The sequence below is a fragment of the Pinus tabuliformis genome, chromosome 3_2 (genome assembly GCF_031772625.1).
Source record: "Pinus tabuliformis cultivar Carrire ecotype Pingquan chromosome 3_2, CPIR1, whole genome shotgun sequence".
NCBI lineage: Eukaryota > Viridiplantae > Streptophyta > Pinopsida > Pinales > Pinaceae > Pinus > Pinus tabuliformis.
The window spans coordinates 229,134,436-229,153,126 of NC_142302.1; the positions used below are offsets into that span (position 1 = coordinate 229,134,436).

Here is an 18,691-nt window from a genome sequence, read left to right on the forward strand (position 1 = left end):
TTTTATGTGAATCATTTCCTTTCCTTTACTGCTTCACATTAAACAAATGAAGTGTTAAAGTAAGAATTCATGCTTGCCATGCTCTGCTTTTAAATTTGTTTAATTTCTATGTTTTCTATTGTTTAAGGAGAATTCAAAGTATTATTTGCTCTCCTTAGCTCCTCATCGGTATTTTCCATCCACTCACCTCAATCAAAGGCATCAATACGGTCTCCTACCTCACCCCAAAGAACCCCCTGCAGAAACTGTGTCAAATCCCCACACCCAAAATTGCAATTCCTCAATTTGCCACCAAAAACCCAAAAAACCCCAAATCAACCTTTTTAATCAGTTTACTAGCCTAATATTAGTGTTACCTTGTTGGTCATCTCATCCCATTGAAGATCTGCCGAGATTGATCGGAGAGAGCCTTCTCCTGCCCCGTAGGGCTAGCTACGAGGCTAAATGGTTTGATGTAGCCTTGAGGTTTACCTTTCTCAGCCTGAGGTGAAATTTCAAGCGCTAACAAGGTTGATGTTAAGTGGGTCATATTGGCCACTGTGTTGCAAAACTCGGGTCTGTCAAAATCCCACATGCCAACAAATGGCTTGATTCTAACCCAGTTTCATGGTAGTCTTGAAGTAAGGCTAGTGACCAACCATTGGCAACATGGATTCCCAAACTTATTTGAATGCTTTTCATTCTCTAAAAAAGGGTTGGAACCATAATACACAACATCATTATGGGAAGCATAAAGGTTGGGTTTTATTGGACATATGTGATGCATGAGCATCATGCACACTCATTAAAATTTCATGTATAGTTGACAATTCTATGTTCACTTAGACGAATACATGTTTTATCATTTTGGGTAATTATACTAGGATTTCATCATGTCTTGTTCCCTCACTCACATCAATGTTCCAACAATCCTATGAGATTAGAATTGGAGGTCTAAATAAATGCCATGTATTGTCCAAGACTTGAGTTGGTAGTTTCGAGGTAAACATATGGAAACCATGAAAGGAGGGGCATGTCATACTACTTGTTTCCCACCATGTTGATGATTAAGATGGGTTGTTGGTGTTGATACTTTCACATCATAATGGTGTAGTTGGGTTTACTAGGATAACTTACACATGTCAGTGATTCTTTGCTCACTCATTAGTTTTCAACCCATGATCATAACAATCATCTTATGTATAAATTTTTGTAGTCTATTCCTTGCTATCCAAATCATAATTAGGGTTTTCTATGGCATTCTCAAACTAAGCAAAAGACAAAACCACTATATACGTGGAAGAAAAATTCATGGTCTTTGGTCTTATGGATAAAACTACAAATTAGGACCATTATATAAAAGTGTTTGAGTTGCCTAGGTTGGAGGCTCTTTAGTAGAATGGTTTCAACATGTATTGGTTTCACTATCATTCCTACAAGACATGGGTGAGTTAACACATGTGGCAACAACTCACATGGTTATTCAGGTTATGGTTATACTCTAGAGAGACCTATTCCAAGGAAGGCCTAGAGATTCAATAGTCTTGGTCTTGTTGTTTAAAGTTTTGAATGTGTCAGCCATACTATGGCAATCACTGAGGATGGTATGTTATATTCTTTTGGTCATGGTTCCAATTTACTTGGAAATAATGATCCACGAGATGAGTTGCAACCACAAGAATTGCAATCTTTCAAGAGGAATAATATTCATGTAAATCGTGTATCTGTTGAAGATGAACATTCAGTTGCATTTGACTCTAATGGATATGTGTATATATAAGGGAAAGGTTATGTTGGATCCTTGGGGCATGGTGATGAGAATGATAATATGGTTCCAAATTTTGTGGTTATTCTTAGGGACCATTAGGCAATGTAGGTTTGTGCTAGGAAAAAGAACACTTTTGTAACCCACCCATCCCATATTTACCCACTTTCACCGGTTTGCTAAGTAAACATGAGACAGAGAGCTACTATGGCATGACCCAACCTCCTAGGTCCCATTAAGGAAGTGGGGTCGACAATTGACAACTAACTAACATCTCAACACATCTTACAGGGTTGCAGATCACTCAAAGGTTGAGCAACCACCCCATGAGGCCAAATCCTGAGCTTGACCACCTTTTCATTGCCATAAGCCCTCAACCACTCCCATAACAAGACATTTATGTGGTTTGGAGGCTCCAACTACATGCCTAAGCCTGCATCCCAGCGATTGCAACCCAAAATGTCTAGTTCAGAGCATGCGGTCTCGGATTTTGAACCTAAATTCAGCCTCTAGGCCATTTCCCATAACTCAGTGAAAATTTCCAGAATCATTCCTAACATGGTGACAAATCCATCCAATCAAACTTGAGTCAAAACATTGATCTAGCCAGGCCTAACAATGACAGTCATTTCGTCAAAAATATTCAGAACATGTAATCTACAGGTCATGAATGCATATTTGAACATAGGGGTCTGATACTTCTCTAAGAATTATCAAGAAGGTCTAATACCCTCTCATAATAGTTTCCATAACATTTTTTAGCTCATGCATTCATTAACCATTCATCAATAAACCAAACATATCAAGAGCCATAGCTAGAACCTATAATGAAACCATGCTTATAACAAGCATATAACCAGAATATTAAGCATGACAGAACAACCATCAAAGACAGATAATAACAAGTACAAATACCCATGAAATGTAAGAGGAAAAATATCTTATTAACATATGCAAAAGCCAACCAAGTCAGGTATTTCCACGTACCACCTGACCATAGATTGGGTTGAACGAAATCTTTCTTTTAGCCATTCACCCCAGTGCCATGTTCCAAGCATGAATGTGGGTCTCAAGAAAAAAACAACCAGGGCTACTAGGAGATTAAACCACCTCCACCCTCAGGATTTACCGCAATCCCACCAAAACTGATCAAGGGATTCCTATGCCCAGTGAGCACATAAACAACCAAGCTTTACCGCAATCCCACCAAAACTGGTCAAGAGATCACTAGGCCCAAAACATGAACATACACTACCAAGATTTACTTCAATCCCACCAAAACAGTCAAGGGATCACTAGGCTTGAAACAACCTTAGATGCCTCATAATTTCTTCACCAATACCTTGAGGAATTTTCGAGTCTCCACCCTCAGGCTTTACCGCAATCCTACCAAAATCAGTCAAGGGATTCCTAGGCCCTTGGGAATTTTCCTGAGACCACCTCACTTAGTTCCAAAACCATCTGAAAATCCAAAGCTCGACCAAATAAAGAACCCCATCACACCATGGCTATCTGGAAATGGCAAGGCAAGGCTGAAACCACTGTCACACTTGGAAAAACCCATGCCAATGACCACAAAAGAACCAAATACACACATGCATGTACCATGAATTCACAAACCAGCTAGGAAATCACACATGCAACCTGTTACCTGCCAATATTCCTGTTGAAGCTGTTTGATTCAACTTTTCCTTTCTTTTTTCTTGCTTTCCTTTGCTTTCCTTTCTCCAATGTTAGAGTGCTCCAAGAATGCCATAAGTGTGCAAGAGTATGAGAGAGAGCTTCAACCTAAAATTGAAAAAAAGGTTGTGAACTGATCCTTAGAATCCTTTTTATTCTTGAGGCTTCTATTTTCTTCAATCTCCTTTATTCTTCCTTCAATTTTCCTCACATGCAATCATGTGACTTTTCACCTTCCTTTTCTCCTATTTTCCTTTATTTTCATAAATAAAATTCCAAATAATGCCTCTTTTCCTTTTCAAAGCCTTTTCCAATTTCCCTTAGCCATAATAAACCAAATGAACACCCACTAGGATGTTTTTTCCCAACATTCAACTTGGAATATGTGTCTCATGACCTTGGTCTTATTTTTGCCTTTATTACATGAAATTTTAACCCGGGGCATTTACAAACCCTTCCCCCTTAGGGGAACACTGTCCTTGGTGTTCTATAACAGCTATAACCTGCAAGACCACTGAAAACCAAAACATACTGCCCATGGAGCTTCATAACTCAATTCGATGCAGTATTTACAATGACATCCTACTCAAAAGCAAACCAACATGACAATTATGACAACATAATAACCATATTGCTTATTGGATCTTTATAACACAACTCATTGTGGTGTTTACAATACAACCATATATATATATACCAAAACTCCTTTGCCTCAACTAACAAATAATGAAGGATATTTTGTCTACATCTGATCAGCCATCTCGCATGTAGCTTCATCGGGCCCAAAGTGCTTCCACTACACTTTAACATGCTCAAATTCTTGGTTCCGGAGCATGAGTTGTTTTCGTTGTAATATGCACTGAGATTCCAGCTATTCTCCTTGTAGATCCACCTACTATACATACCAATCAATCACATGATCAACATCTTTGACATATATTTTAAGCAAAGAAACATGGAAAACATCATAGACTTTCACTGTCGGCAGTAGTGCAAGTCTGTAGGCCACTATTCTAATCCTCTCAAGGATCTCGAAAGTCCCGCAATACCGAGGTGCTAACTTAGCACATGACCCAATCCTCAAATAATTCTTCTTGGGCTTGATGCGCAAGTACACATGATCCCTAACTTTAAACTCCTTAAATGCCTTGTTCTGATCTGCATAACTCTTCTGTCTATCATGTGCTACCTTTAAATTATTCTTGACTGTTCCAACATGTTTGATCCTATTAGTACCCTATTCATTGGATCACTCCAGATGATGGGATAATTACATCTCTTCCCATAAAATGCCTCAAACAGACTCATCCTCAGTGACTCCTGATACACATTGTTGCAAGCAAACTCAACCAATGGAAGATACTCCTCTTACCTCCTTTGTTGGTGCCTAACATACATTCTCAACATGTCCTCCAAAATCTCGTTGACCCTCTATGTCTTTCCATGTGTCTGCAAATGATAATATGTATTGAATGCCAACTTTATACGCAAACCTGCAAATAACTCCTTCCAAAACCTGGAAGTGAACTTAGCCTCTCTGTCAGATACAATCTTTTTTAGGAATACCATGCAATCTCACTATCTCCCTGATGAAGACATGTGCTACCTCAGTAGTTGAATAAGTAGACTTAACTGTTATGAAGTGAGCTTCCTTAGTCAACTTGTCAACCACAACCATAATAGAATCATGTTGTCTGGATGTCCTCGACAAACCTGTGATGAAATCCATGGAAATGACCTCCCATTTCCACATTGGAATCAGAATCGGTTGTAGAAAACCACCTAGATTCTTACACTCTACTTTTACCTATTGACAATCCAAACACCTTGCAATGAACTCTGCTCCCTCTTTCTTCATATTCGACCAATAGTATAACTTCTTCACAACTGTCAAAATCTTCTGATATCTTGTATGACATGAATACAACTTAACATGGAATTCTAGCAATATAAGCTTCTTGAGTTCACTATTGTCCGACACATAGATCCTGTCTCTAAATCTGACTAAACCATCTGTCGTAAGATGATAATCCACATCCTGATCACTTGTACCCTGTTGCTGTAACTTGTGCATATGCTCGCTATACATGTCATCCTGTTGTCCTGCCTGTAATATTTGATCTTGTAAATCTGTCCTATATGAGCTCATAACTGCTATGTGATTTACCTATACTTTTCTACTAAGAGCATCTGCAACCCTATTCTCCTTACCCTTAATGTACCTAATCTCGAAGTCAAACTCACTGAGTGTGGCCAACCACCTAGCTTTCCTGGCATTCAAATTAGGTTGGTCAAACAAGTATCTCAACCCATTATGATCACTCATCAACACAAACCTCTTGCTAAGAAGGTATTTAATGTTCCAAACTTATATAAACAGTGACATGCAAAGCGAAAATGATTTACAACACACAACTTTTAAACAATTAGCAAATTCTCATAAGAACTTCAAAAGTAAGAACCAACTGAGCCATTTAATTAATTAATGGAGCAAGTACAATAGTATGGAGGAATACACCTCGGCTTGCCTCAATGGAAAGTGTGACAGAACCCAGGTGATAATACAATGATCTCAAATGCTGGAAATGACTGCTCCTCTAATGCTCTACGTTGCCCAAAAAATTGCACTGCTGGCTAGAAAGGAACTGCAAGAAAATCCACCTTCGCTGCTCATAAAATGTTGCAAAATTAACCCCAAGTTCCTTGACCAAAGCCCACAAAAACCCAGAACCACAAAAACCTAGAAAGGGTTTGTTTTGAATCCAACCTCCCAAATTCGGCCTCCAATATGCCCTATGCCCTCCAAACTGCTCAAGAACACAACCTGCAAAGATATAAGAAACTTCCTCCACCAAGGCTCCGGAAAAGTAGTAATGTCCTCCATAAATGCTTTCCTTAACTCCCCTAGCAAGGACCAGCCTCACTAACTCATACTCTACCTCCCACGTGTGCACCAAATGTTGCCTCTGCGCTGGGCCAGGAAGTGCAGAAGTCACACTGGATATGAGCACTCTCCAACTCCAAAACTCTCCAAAATGGCAGCCAAATTCTTATTCCTCCTCTTCGAAAATTCTCCCGGCCAAAACTCCTCTGAAAGATGTTATAAACAAACTCGGCCTCCCTTCACTGCGTCCTCCATAAATATGCACCACCTGGAGATGAATGCAATTGCTGGAAAGAACAATGAAATCCTCCTCTAGAAGAATGAAGACGAACCTCTCAAGGTGGCACTCGAAGTCCCCCGAAGAAAGGGTGAGCTCTTCGCTTGAAGAACTCTTGCTAAACAACAAGTGACTCAGCTAAGCAGCTCGAGCAACCAAAGAGAAAATAGATATGCCAAAAGATGATGAAATGAGGAGAGATTCTTTCCTTATATAGATTTTGTGGAGCACTTTTCCCTCCATTTTCCCTCCATTGTGGGCCCCTAACTTAACCATCGACTTCCCCTCCATGCAATTCGAACTAGGGAGTGAGTATTCTCCTAGTGTGAGTGGTCCCCACGTACAACTTAACCACATCAAAAATAACTTCTATTAAGTCTAACCTCCTAATAAAATCGAATGGGCCCCATCATCTCTGAAATTGGCCCCAAAATGTAATAATTAATCTTGTTCCAAATTAATTTAGGAAGGGACATGACAAGATAGTGCCTCCACATCTTCAATGCATGAATAATCGTTGCCAACTCCAAATCACGAGTCACATAATTCTTTTCATGCTAATTTAGTTTCCTTGATTTGTAGCATATCATCTGCCATTTCTACATCAGGACTCCGCAAAGTCCTCTCTTGCAAGCATTTGTATATACCACAAACTCTTTATCTGGATCTGTAATCTTTAGAACTGGAGCATTTGTAAGCAACTCCTTCAATTGTTCAAAACTAGTTGCACATTACTCTATCCATTCAATTTTATTTCCTTTTCGCCGCAATAATGTAATGGGATAAGAAATCTGTGAGAAGTTCCTGATGAACCTCCTGTAGTAACCTGCTAACCCCATGAATGATCTAACCTCATCCACATTCCTAGGAGCTTCGCTTTCCATGATGGCTCTTATCTTTTCTAGATCCACTATTGTGCTTTCATTGGAAACAACATGTCCCAAGTAATGTACCTTTGTTTGAAAGAAACTACAGTTACTAAGCTTTGCATACAATTGATGCTCTCTTAGCAATCTCAATATTGTTGTTAAGTGTTCTACGTGCTCTTCCTCATTCTTAGAATATATCAATATATCATCAATGAATGCAATCACAAACTTGTCCAGATAAGGACACAACACATTATTTATCAAACACATGAAAGTAGATGGAACAGTAGTTAGACCAAAAGGAACCTCAAAAAACTCATAATGCCCATACCTGGTTCAGAAACCAGTCTTGTAGATGTCCTCTTATTTGATGCATACCTGATGATATCCTGATCTCAAATCAATCTTTGATAACATTGTTGCTCCCTTCAATTGGTCAAACATGTCATTGATCCGAGGCAGCAAATACCTATTCTTGATCATCACCTTATTCAACTGCTTGTAATCAATACACAACCTGAGAGTACCATCCTTCTTCTTCACGAACAACATTGGTGCACCCCAAGGTGACACACTTGACCTAATGTATCCTTTTTCAAGCATTTCCTTCAATTGGGACTTCAATTCCACTATCTCTAGAGTGCTCAATTTGTAAGGTGCCTTTGATGTTGGTGTTGCCCCTGGTACCAACTCAATAGAAAAGTCCACTTCCTTGTCAAGCGGTAACTCTAAAATCTCTGTTGGAAATACATCTTGAAATTGTTGCTAATTTGGGTACCTCTTCAAGACTTCCACACCCTCAACATCCTTACCTTTATCACTGAAAGGACGCATTGCAAACAATATACACCCTTTCCTGCGACTACGCTTTTCTTGCATAATTGTAACCATTCTAACGGATGTCACCTTATTCTTACCCTGCAAGATTCTTTGTTCTACATTGTCATCCACGCACTCAATAGCCTTTTCTTAATAATCAACCTTAGTCCTATGAAAGTATAACCAATCCATACCCATAAGCATGTTGTACGATCCCAATGGAAGCACATTCAGATGCGCTGATGTAGGCATATCGTTCATCTCAAATGCACAAGCTCTTACCCAATGATGAACTCTTTTCTTTGTACTTGTAGTGATCTAGGTGGATATTGGTGGCCACCTGCCTATTCCACCTAGACCCTCCAATTAGTTTCATATGTTTCCTTGTTTATTTCATCATTTACTATTTTTAGCAGTTTTTTGGGTACTGAACTTCCGGAGCAATTTTGACCCCCTAAACGACATTTTTTTAGGTCTGTTGCAGGCTCGCTGCCATAGGCCAAGGCTTGTGGCAAAACCTGTAGTACTCCAAGAAACATTTCCAACATGGTATTGTACGCACCAAACAGAGATAATATGACCAAGTTATGACCCCGGGAAGTTGGCTACCTAACTAACCCCAACAGGGCCCACAAAATGTTGGTGTTACATCTCCTGGGGTTAGGGTTTTGGCTATTTAGGGTTTTCTCATGTTTTTCAATAATAAATAAGCCCTTGAGCCTCGTTCTAACACAGTTCAGTTGGCATGTAGCCGCCCCATCTCTTCTCAAAGATAAGTTACCATTGCCTGAGCTATCTTATTTCCATTCTGTTTGTAAGCATAATTCAGTATTTTTCTATTAATGAAAATAAGTGTTTCTATGTTGCATCTCTATATTTATGATTATATTTGTAAATTTTGTGTTCCTATTTAAGTTCAAATCGTGTAGCCAACTGCACCAACCAAAAATCTGCATGCACTTCTTTTCTCAAGCCACACATATCCACCAGGTCAGGGTTAACATAACCATAATTAGATCCAGGGTCAATCAAAATAACAACAACTCGATCACAAAGCTTACCTTCCATCTCAATAATGAATGCCTGGTGATACGCCTGCCTATTATCCAATGCCGGATAAATCCGAGGAATGCTCTGCCCAACATCCCCAACTGTCTATGCCTCGTGAGCACTATAGATCTAAGGCCTACCACCATGATATGACAAACAATCATTGTTGAGATGCTCCTTGCCACATATCCAACACTACAACCATCTCCTACAATCACTTCTATTCTGTTGCTCTCCAGGCTGAGGTCTGTGTCCCTTATCTACTACATTAAACTTCTTGTAAGGAGCAACATTCTCTTTCTCACTTGCATCTTGAGGTCTTGTTCACTTCAGTAGTAATTCACCTTTAATCTTTTCATTCCCTTTCCAACCCTAATTAGACTCAGTATTACGCTTCGAATACTTATAACAATGTTTTATTTTTCCAGTGACTTCCTCCAGCGACCGAGGCTCATCATACACATGTTGATCCTTAAATGCTAATGGTAATCCACTAACAAATCAATGAAAATTAATTTTCTCATCCTTAATATCAATGTTTTAAAAATCCGACTCCGACTCCGACTCAGCCGAGGGTCGACTCCGACTCCGACTCCGACTCGGTATCAACTCAGCCGGCTCGATTTCAATGACACGGTCATTGTAAAAAATACATTAAATATTTGTTTTTTATAAAAACACATAATTTTAAAGATTTTCATTCATGTTTCCAAACACACAGCATTAGAATATAGATATAAGACAACATATGATCAAAGTAGGCTCATGAATATATCCATTATATCAAAATGGCACCCAATGCATTGTCCAATACATACACGATGATGATATAGAGATCAAAACAAAAACAAATAACCAAGGAGGCTATAAATGGCCTCTACAACAAAAGTCTGTGACCAGTACTACTGGCTACTGCTAGAGTTGCCAACATCATCTGGCTCAGTGTTAATTGGAAGTTGGGAGCAGGAGCGGAAGTGGGGAGTGAGAGTGAAAACGGGAGCGGGGAGCGACATTTTCAGAAGCTCTTGGTTTGGGAGCGAATCCCAGAGGAGTTCGACAACCAATGTCACTAACATCAAGGTACATAGAGGGATTGGTGCTCTTGATTAAATACGAGTTCCATACCCTAATACATGACAAAATTCAATGGAAACATTGCAATCCTCCAATCCTGAAATCCTGAAAAACTGATAAGTCTGCTGGATTTTGAATGAAATCTAAAATTCTACTTTCTACATATGAAATCCAATGAGGCCGAAACCACTCTCAAACATCCTGAGTCATTTCATGGTAATGTTAAAAATTTAAGTAAAAGGATGAAAATGAAGATTAAGGAGAATGTCACTTCCTCTAATATTGTGCTACTCCTAAGAAGCTTCTAACTTCTGTAGCAGATTTGGGTTTAGGCTAGTTTACAATCACTGCCACCTTAGAGGGATCTATCTTCAGTTCACCACCCCCTACTATATGACCCAAATAATTCAAAGATGTTTTTCCAAATTCACATTTTGAGAGTTTAACACAAATTTTTTCTCTTTTCAAAACATCTAGTGTCTGCTTAACATGCTTTAAGTGTTCTTCCCACGTTTTGCTAAATATTAGAATGTCATCCATATACACAATAACAAAATCATCCAGAAAAGGTCTGAGCACATCATTCATTAATCTCATGAAAGTGGCAGGAGCATTAGTTAAGCCAAAAGGCATAACTAGCCACTCATACAATCCCTGCTTTGTTTTGAAAGCAGTCTTCCATGCGTCTTGTTTTGCAACTCTGACCTGATGGTATCCACTATGCAAGTCTAGCTTGGAGAAATAAACAACTTCTTTCAATTGATCTTAACGATTCATCTATGCGAGGAAGGGGGATAAAATTTTTTATTATTATCTTATTCAGTGCTCGGTAATCAATGCACATTCTCCATGAGCCATCTTTCTTTCTCACCAAAACGATTGGTGACCACATGGTGATGTGCTTAGGTCTGATGAACCCCTTCTCGAGCAACTCCTGTACCTGCTTCTTGATTTCAGCATTCTCTAAAGCGGGATAACCTGTACATTCCAATGTTAGGAAATGGAGCATCTTGCTGCAAAATAATATCATGGCACTATTTCCCTTTTGGGTGGCAGACCTTTAGGTTCTTGAAACAAGATATCATACTCTGAAACAACCTTTTCTAAATCAGCTTGCTGTTCAGCATTACAGCCTTCAAATACATTGGTTTTATCAGGTTTCTTTTCCTTTACAACCATCAGTGAGAATTGTTTGCATGAATTTATCATTCATTTCATTTGCCCGAGTTTATGAGAGTATAATTATTCTTGAGCTTATGAGCTCTTACAAAGTATTCGATTCCATCTTTAACAAGTAGATACTTGTTATCAGCTCTATAGAAAATAGCTTTTATATCATACAAGTAAGGACTTCCTAAAATAATTCCACATATATCCAAAGGAATTATGTCTAACTCAACTCATCTACAATGCTAACCCAAAAGAAAACTTGAGTTTGCATTGTCTAGTCACTTGTAGTTGTGCTTTATCATTCAACCATCCTAATGGGTATGGTTTCTTGTGAGGTGTAGTTACTAATCCCAACTTCTTTACAATTGCTTCAGAAATCAAATTTACTTGTGAGCCACTATCAAACAAATTATCAATCTTTTGATGTTTGGAAATAACTCGAATATGGAAAAGCTAATGTCTTTTTCTCTCATCTTCTTCATCAATAGTAGATTGTGCAGAATTACTAGTAGATGCTTCAAAATTATTACCTCTTATACCTGTGGCTGCAATGGTTGTTTTATCTCCTGAGTCTGACCCAAATCTTTCTGAATAGTTGCAGCAGTCTTCTTCTTTTGCCCTCGAACTTCTTAGGTCTCAGCTCTTGGATGCAGAATCCAACAATGCTCATCATCATGCCATCCTTTTTAAGTGAGTGTATGAAGCCTTTCTTTTCTGTGCAGTGTTAGCCTTCCCTTATTTCCATTTCTACTTTCTTTTCTCCTTATTCTTGCTTGCAGTGGGTTGGGATGATCCCCAACTTTTGGACTTCAATCTCTTTCCTCTAGCCTCTAGATGAGTAGCTTGTACAGATACCTCATCTATACTAGTGGGATTAACATGAGGATAGTGTGCCTCATGTAGCTGTGTAGACCACCTATGTACTTCAACAGAGTCTCAAGTGAGTCTAATTAGATTCTAGAATCAATGCTCTTTTCTAAATTCTTGAGTGTACCCTTGCACACTTTGCCTTTCAACTGTCGAAGAGTTTGCCAACTCATCATGGCTTGTTGCATGTAGGCCAATGGATAGAACTGCTTTTTGATTGCAGAAACAAATTCACCCCAAACAGAGATAGTCTTACCATGTCTTTTCATGTCAGCTTGGGTCTTGCCTTCCCACCAAACCAAGGCAGTGCCTCCAAGGCGTAGGCTTGCCAGTTGAATCTTGCTCTTGTCTGAATCGATATTCTGCACTCTGCAATAAACATCAATTTGTCTAATCCAATTGTCCATCTTTTATGCATTCAACTCTCCATCATATATAGGTAAATCAAATTTAACATCTAGTTTGATCAAAGATGTTTTCTTTTTAGGGCTATTAGAAGGTGTGAGAAAGATTTTCTCTTTCCCTTTGCCTTTTGTGGTCATGGGAATGTGACTCATCTTTTCTTTGTCTGTTTAGAGCCTGATGAATCTTCATCCTTATGTTTTCTAAAGTCCCTATACATTTCTTCTACCATGGACTTTATGGCTAAGAAACTATCTATGAATTGAGGGTTTGGCCCCATAGAACCTTCCTCTGACATTGTCTTCCAAGGATAGACTCTCCCAATTTCAGGATTAGTTTCGACCAACTCTCCTTCTCCTAATTTGAGCTTCGATCTAGTTAGCATTCAACAGCTAAACCAACACAAGCTTGTCTAACCTTAACAGCCTAAAGCTCTGATACCACTTGATCTGAAAATCCTCGTGAGTGACCTCAGTTAATTAATTAATGAATGAAGGTATTACAGACTCATGTGTTGGTGTGTGTCTATGTTATTTTAGGCAATGGATCGATCAGTTTGCAAAATACACAGACATTGGAAGAATGGAAACAGTAAGAGAAACACAGTAAGAAAATGCAAGAATGCAACATATTTAATAAGGAGTTCACCCTATTCTCCAGGGCTACGTCTTCGATCCAGCTTTCAATGGTGGCCTTCTTTTATTGTGTCTTTAAAGTAGAGATTTACAATGAGGAGCTCAACTGGAGTCTCCTGAAATAGAGGATGCTTAGTAGGGTGGTTCTTGGATTCCCCACGCCACTAGAGTGCACAGAATCTTTCCTTACCAAGTCTCGACCTCTCTGGTCTTTAATGGGATGAGTCCAATGGTGCTCAATTCTTGACAGATATCCTCATAGGGATGGCTTGAACCTCTCAAGCCTAGTTCTGTCTGCTCGATGTTGCTTTAGGTCAGCTCGGCTCTCTGTTTTCTACTTCTTGCTTCACTGTCTTTTCTTCACTCTCGCTCTCTCTGTCTTCGTGTTGTTCTCTGTCTGTTCATGGATTAAAGCCATTCTATCCTTGACCGTTCTCTTCCTCTTCCGCCCCTTCGGATCGCCTGCTGTTGTTCGTTTGGAGTTCCCTGCCTCTGTGTCATCGCCATCGTTTCACAGGGAGGTGGCCACTTGTCCTCTCACGAATTGCACCAACTCTTCCTCAACGGTTCCGTATTTCAGTTACACTATGGAATGATTCATCCAACTCAGAATGTGAACTAGTTAATCAGACTTATTTTTTTGTTGTCGCAACTTAATTCCCCTGTCAAATTCAGTTTTCCCATCGGGGCGCAATCTTCGCCATCAAATCTGGGGTCCCCAGATCTACGGTGTTCGCTCATTTCGTGCGGTTGACTTGCTCGATAGTTAGCGCATGATGAGAGCAGTTTTCTCTCTCATCCGTCGGACACATGTCATGCACTGAATGGAATTGCTCGTTTTCTGCCAAAATCCTCTTACCATCCAATGTGCCTCCGATTTACCGCCGGTTTTGGAGCGCGGGACCCGCCTTTCGCCTTAACGCTTTCCTTACGGTTCCCTGACTTCCATGCGGACCGAGCGCTCGGGGCTTTCCTTTTCAAGGGGTTTTGCCTAGCGAATCAGAAATGGCCTCGGTTTCCCGATCGGGCTTCCCAACTGCCAGTTTTGCCTCCTACGTCGGTCTCCATGGGCCTCGGTCAACGCTGCTTTGACTGAGGTCCTCGTCGTTCCTTGCTGGCTGCAAACTACCACTGTTCGGAGGTCTTCCTGATCGCTCTTTGTTCATGAATTTTGAAGTCTGTCCTGATTTGAAACAGTCATGGCACTTTGATAATTTTTTCATGGATCCAATTCAGATCACTTGAACTCATCCGAGAAATATCCCCTATCACTCCTCCTATAAGGATGATAGTGATGATGACCATGATACCTATTTGAACCATAACTATAGTAGAATCCATGTCCACTGCCTCTCTCATCAGGTGTATCCAAGAATCTGCCATCTCTATCCAACCTGTGTCCACCATGAGACTTGCTTTCATATGCCCCATTAGTCGTGTCCTCCTGTCCATAACTGATCTGTGGTTGTCCATGTCTTTGCAAGTCTGACAAACTCTGAAGGATAAATGCATTGAGCTCTGCTTGTTTCCCCTATGCCCTGGCAAGTCTCTCTTGTGACTAAATGATTTTTTCATTTTCTTCTTTGCAACATCTTCTCTCATCCTTCAAACTCCTCAAAGTGTCTGCTATGTCTAGAGAATACTCATCTCTTGGTTGCTCATTTATGGTTTTGTCATTATCTTCTTTGCAACTTCTTATTTCAGCCTTCAAACTTCTCAAAGTGTCTGCTATTTCTAAAGAATACTCATGTCTTGGCTGCTCATTTGATCTATAAGGGGAGACTCATGAACTATAATCCACCATTTTTCTAGTCATCTTTGATCTTCTTCTTCCTGCAAAGATACCATGTTAGATAAATCAAATACAAACATAATCAACATACCTCAGTGAAGTTTAGGGGAGGCTATCTCATCTGCAAAATTACTCCATATTATCACAATACATGTATATAAATAATCACATCAAGATATCGACATCATCTCAATCATCATCCCAGTTACCATGCATGATGTCACAAACTATAACACAATCTAGATACAATGCATGAATAACAATAACCACATATAAAATTGGCATGCATGCATGACAAACACATTATGGCCATTCAATCCAAGTATTGAACCATGATATGATACCAATATGTAACCCACCCCTCCCACATTTACCCACTTTCACCAGTCTGTCGGGTAAACATGAGACAAAGAGATACTATGACATGACCCAACCTCCTAGGTCCCATTAAGGAAGTGAGGTTGACAACTGACAACCAACAGACATATCAACACATCCTATAGGGTTGCAGGTCACTCAAAGGCTAAGAAACCACCCCAAGTGGCCAAATCCTGAGTTTGATTTCCTTTTACTTGTCTTGAGCCCTCAACCGCTCCCACAACAAGGCATCCATGCAGTTGGGAGTCTTCATCCGCATGCATAAGGCTGCATCCCAACAGTTGTAGCCCAAAATGTCAAGTTTAGAGCATGTGGTCCCGGATTCTAAGCCTAATTTCCAGGTTAGCCTCCAAACCATTGTCCCATAACTCAGTGAGGCTTTCCAGAATAATTTCTAACATGGTGACAATGCCATTCAATCAAACTTGAGTCAAAACCTTGACCTATCCAAGCCTAACCATGACAGTCATTTCATCAAACATATTTAGAACATGTAATCTATAGGTCATGAATGCGTATCTGAACATAGGAGTTTGGTACTTATCTGAGAATCATGAATAAGGTCTAATGCCCTATCATAATAGTTATCATAACATTTGTTAACTCATGCATTCATTAACCATTCATCAATAAATCAAACATATCAAGAGCCATAACTAGAACCTGTTATGAAACCATGCTTATAAATAGCATATAACCGGAATATTACTCATGATAGAACAACCATCAAAGCCACATAATAGCAAGTACAAATACTCATGAAATACAAGAAGATTTTTTTTTATTAACATATGCAAAAGCCAACCAAGTCAGGGACTTCCACGTAGCACTCGACCATAGATTGGGTTGAACCAAATCTTTCTTTTAGCAAATCACCCTCGTTGCATATTCCAAGCATGAATGTGGGACTCAAGACAAAAACAACCGAGGCTTCCTGGAGATTAAACCACCTCCACCCTCAGGCTTTCCTGTAATCTCGCCAAAACTGGTCAAGGGATTCCTAGGCCCAACGAGCACATAAACAACCAGGCCTTACCACAATCTCGTCAAAACCGGTAAAGGGATCACTAGGCCCAAAACAAGCTTGGATGTCTCAGAATTTATTCACCAATACCTTGAGAAATTTTCCCGTCTCCACACTCAGGCTTTACTACAATCCTTCCAAAACCAGTCAAGGGATTCCCAGGCCCTTGGAAATTTTCCTGAGACCACTTCACCCGGTTCCAAAACCATTCAACAATCAAAAGCTCAACCAAATGAAAGGACCCCATGACACCATGGCTATTCAAAAATGGCAAGGCAAGGCTGAAACCATTGTCACACTTCGCAAAACCCATGCAAATGACAGCAAGAGAACCAAATACACACATGCATGTACCATGCATTCACAAACCAACTAGGAAATCACACATGCAACCTGTTACCCGCAAGTATTCTTCCGAAGTTGCTTGATCCAACTTTTCTTTTCTTGATTCTTGCTTTCCTTTTCTTTCTTGTCCTTCCTTTGCTTTCCATTCTCCAATGCTAGAGGGCTCCAAGAATGCTATAAGTGTGCAAGAGTATGAGAGAGAGAATAGAGAGAGAGCTCCAAGCTAAGATAGACAAAAAGGTTGTGAACCGATCCTCAGAAGCCTTTTTATTCTTGAGGCTTATATTTTCTTCAATTTCCTTTATTTTTCCTTCAATTCTCCTCACATGCAATCATGTGACCTTTCACCTTCCTTTTCTCCTATTTTACTTTATTTTTATCAATAAAATGCTAAATAGTGTCTCTTTTCCTTTTCAAAGCCTTTGACAATTTCCCTTAGCCATAATAAACCAAATGAACACCCACTAGGATGTTTTTTCCCAGCATTCAACTTGGAATACATGTCCCATGACCTTGGTCTTATTTTGGCCTTTATTAACTTTATTACATGAACTTTTGACCCAAGGTTGTTACAACCCTTTTCCTCTCCGATGACAGGTTGGTATTTTCTTTTGGATGGATGGCTTTTGGAAGTTTGGGATTTGTAAATAGAGTTATTATGCACAAAGTTGTAAGTTTACAAGTGCTTGACACACTAAAGGGTTATTATGTTTCTCAAGTAAGCATAGGGTTGTATAACACAATTGTGGTTACAAACATGGGTGGGTTTTTGGTTTTGGAGACAATGAGAGGGCACAACTTGGGCAAGGTTCCTTGAGGTAATGCCTGGAATCAAGATAAGAGGATAAGAAAAGTCACTTATGCTCAATCATAATAGACCGTATCCATTTGCATTGCCAATTGTGGTTACAAACAAGGGTTGGTTTTTGGTTTTGGAGACAATGAGAGGGCACAACTTGGGCAAGGTTCCTTGAGGTAATGCCTGGAATCAAGATAAGAGGCTAAGAAAAGTCACTTATGCTCAATCATAATAGACCATATCCATTTGCATTGCTTCGTACACAACTTGGCCTAGAGTTGACAATGATAATTGACCAATTTATGATTTCGTGATTGGTGAGAAAGTTCTTGCCACCTTGAATCAGACAACCTGTTGGATTCAAATGTCCTTAGGAAGCACAAAGTCATGGGGAGCAATCCTCAGTGTCAGAAAAATAGGAACACTAGTCAAGAAGTGTTTAAAATATGCAGGAGGAGCATCCTTTGTTATCGATGCCAAAGGGGGAGAAAATGCAGTCGGGGGGAGTAGCTAACACAAAGTGTGGAGAGAATGAAGATAGGTGAAACAAGTGTCAAAATAATGCCATCAATAATAAATGGGGATATTGTTGAAAATGGTTGTTATTTATTTTAAACACTATCCAAATGAAAGAGAAAGATACTTAGTCAAAGAACATATTTTGAGAACTTTCCAATGATATATGTTACACCTTCTAAATCCTCATGGTTGAAGAAAAATGATTTTTTGAATATTCATTATACATCTTGCGAGTCGCATAAGTCAACCCAACCAATGGGCAAGTCAGCCTAGCCAGTGAACAGGTCGACCCCAGGACAAATTGGCCCCTAAAAAGGTGATGTCAAACACTATAAATATGCCACTCATGTGGCTCATTTAAGG

General features: G+C 39.6%; 1 pseudogene; it reads left to right on the forward strand.

Moving 5' to 3' along the window:
* The first annotated feature begins 1,378 nt into the window (after nt 1-1,378).
* On the forward strand, nt 1,379-18,007 carry LOC149180548 (ultraviolet-B receptor UVR8-like; annotated as a pseudogene).
* Nucleotides 18,008-18,691: the final 684 nt, after the last annotated feature.